The sequence below is a fragment of the Cottoperca gobio genome, chromosome 10 (genome assembly GCF_900634415.1).
Source record: "Cottoperca gobio chromosome 10, fCotGob3.1, whole genome shotgun sequence".
Classification (NCBI taxonomy): domain Eukaryota; kingdom Metazoa; phylum Chordata; class Actinopteri; order Perciformes; family Bovichtidae; genus Cottoperca; species Cottoperca gobio.
In genome coordinates this window covers 23,376,946-23,380,215 of record NC_041364.1, presented here as the reverse complement: position 1 = coordinate 23,380,215, position 3,270 = coordinate 23,376,946, and positions in this window count along the sequence as shown.

Here is a 3,270-nt window from a genome sequence, read left to right as displayed (position 1 = left end):
TATGTAAGTCCACAACTCCACAAAATATATAACATAGGTCTAGTTGTTTTTATACATTTTAATGCAAAAATGTTACATATTTTATCTTTAGCACATAATCCATGTACTCACAGACATTGCTATGCTAGGAGTTGGACCTCCCATAAACACCATGCAATTAAAAATATTCCTACCAAGGAAGGGGAGAGGAGTTGTTTTTTTTGGAAAATAAAGACTTGACACGGCTTTCATAACCATTGTGAATTTTGTTCAATAATGGCCAATTAGTGATCCTGTTTCTTTTTCCTGTGAGAAGACGAGCGGCTGCATTTTGAACTAACTGAATAGCAATAATGAATAAACAATAGAATACAAATTCAACAATTAGCTACTTCTCTAACAGAAATACTATTGTCATTTACTAATTATTTCCAGACACTGTAACTCAACACTTCCTGCAAATGTTTCAAATTAAAAGCATACTGGTAACAAGAGGAAATGTGTCCTTGAGCTGCTCACTTAACAGTGATTAAAAATGGAATAAAAACAATATCTATGTTAAAAACAGAAAACTCTGTCCTAACATGACATTGGATGGATACAGTGCTGTAGAATTGTACAGTATACTGAATGAATCAAGACAACAGTTAAACATGGATGAAGTGTTGTGTTTGCATTAATAGCAAATTAAAACAGATGACAAGGAGGACAAGCAGTAACTGTCGAGAGTATAATACCATTTTAACAATCTTTAATACCCAACCGTTTACAGTGTGTTTGACAGTACACATGGATTCAATCACCTATAGATTCAATCACCTATAGTTTTCTGACTGGTGCTTTCATAACAAGCTTGCCGACGTCTTAGTAGTTGGCGCCGACGCGAGTGGCAGCCTCTCCAGTAGCTCCGTGTTTTTCGTGTTGTTTTAGAACTTTAGTTGATTTAGTTAATTTGAATTTAACTCTATATATCCTATGGATATTTTATTTTACGATAAGCAACAAAGCGGCGGTAAACTTGTTTTTTCAAGGGAGAAGCTGCTTTCACTTCGCACAATGGGGCAAGCCGGCATTGTTCACCCCGTACCGGAGGAGCTGAGACGGGCGTAACGAGGCTGCAGAGCTGGAGCGAAGGTAAAGGCTAAGCTAGCGGCGAAGCGATGGAAGTACAAGCCCTCTGTTCCATCGATAGTCATGGGGAATGTCAACTGTTTAACCAACAAGACTGACGAGTTGGCTGCCCTTGTGAGGAACGACAGGACATACAGAGAGAGAAGTTTACTATGCCTTTCTGAAACGTGGCTAACAGCTAACACTCCGGACGCTAACGTGGACCTACCAGGATTCACATCAGTGAGAGCGGACAGGGATGCTAAACGCAGTGGTAAGCGTAAAGGAGGGGGACTCGCACTGTTTATTAACAATAGATGGTGTAACCAAGAACATGTTACGGTTAAGGAGACTACTTGTGAAAGGATCATTGAGCTGCTTGCTGTAGGTCTAAGACCATATTACATGCCTCTGGAATTTTCGCACGCCATTGTTAATTTGTGTTTACATCCCTCCATGTGCACACGCAGAGACCGCGTGTGACGTCATTCACTGTACCATTGCTAGACCGCAAACCCAACACCCAGAAGCTTTCATTGCCATCTCAGGAGACTTTAATCATGTAACACTAGACTCCACACTACCAGACTTTCATCAGTTTGTAAGCCGCCCCACCAGGAAGAACAGGACATTAGACCTCCTGTATGCTAATGTGAAGGGTGCTTATACCGCCACCCCCCTTCCCCCACTGGGGAAGTCTGATCACAACCTAGTGCTGCTGAAACCACAATACAAACCAAGGATCTAGACACAACCTACAACCACACGTTCCTTTAGGAAGTGGTCTCCGGAGGCAGAGAAGGCTCTGAGAGACTGTTTTGAGTCTACTGACTGGAGCGTCCTGCAAGAGCCACATGGTGAGGACATTGAGGGAGTGTCGCACTGTATCACTGACTACCTGAACTTCTGTATGGATGTTGCAGCCAGGAGCTGCCCACCCAGCACCTCCCTACACACCCCCGCCCCTGCCCTCACCTCCCCCAACACCGACACCCAGGCTGCCTCCAGGGACTTTGCAACCACCCTCGCCCCATCATCACCATGGATAATGTAACACCCCTCCCCCCACCATCACCAAAGATCAGGTGAGCAGAGAGCTGAAGAGACTGCGTCCCAGTAAAGCAGCTGGCCTGGACGGAGTGTGTCCAAGGATGCTAAAGACCTGTTCTGCTGAACTCGGGGAGCCCTTTCAGTGTATGAAGCATGTAGTGTATGAGCTTGCGGCTGGGGAGGGTCCCAGTTCTCTGGAAGACTTCATGTCTCATCTCTGTCCCTAAAAAGAAACACCCTAGGGAACCAGATGACTTCCGGCCAGTTGCACTGACATCCCACATGATGAAGACCATGGAGCGGCTGTTGCTCCATCACCTCAGACCCCAGGTCCACCATGCACAAGATCCTCTGCAGTTCGCATACCAGGCGAAGGTGGGCGTGGATGACTCCATCCTCTATCTGTTACACAGGGCTTACTCTCATCTGGACAAGGGGAGTGGCGCGATGAGAATGATGTTCTTTGATTTCTCCAGCGCCTTTAACACCATCCAGCCCCTACTCACCGCTAACAGAGATGAAGGTGGACTCACATCTGGTGAGATGGATCACGGACTACGTCACAGAGAGACCACAGTACGTCAGGCTGAAAGGCTGCTCGTCCGACACTGTGGTCAGCAGCACTGGAGCGCCACAGGGGACGGTACTCTCCCCTGTCTTGTTCACCATCTACACCTCTGACTTCCAGCACAACTCTGAGCTCTGCCACATGCAGAAATACTCAGATGACACTGTGATCGTTGGCTGTCAGGAATGGACAAGAGGGGGAGTACAGGAGCCTGTTAGAGGACTTTGTGAGGTGGTCCAAGTCGAACCATCTGCAGCTGAACACCTCCAAGACCAAGGAGATGGTGGTGGATTTCCGAAGGATCAGGTCACACCTGCAACCTGTGTTCATCGAGGGGGTCGATGTGGAGGTGGTCAGGTCCTACAAATATCTGGGCCTGCAGCTGGACGACAAGCTGGACTGGACCGCAAATATTGACACTCTTCATAAGAAAGGGCAGAGTCGTCTGTACTTCCTGAGAAGGCTGGGGTCCTTCAAAATCTGCAAAAAACTACTGTTGATGTTCTACCAGTCTGTAGTGGCCAGCGCTCTCTTCTATGCTGTGGTGTGTTGGGGAGGAAGCA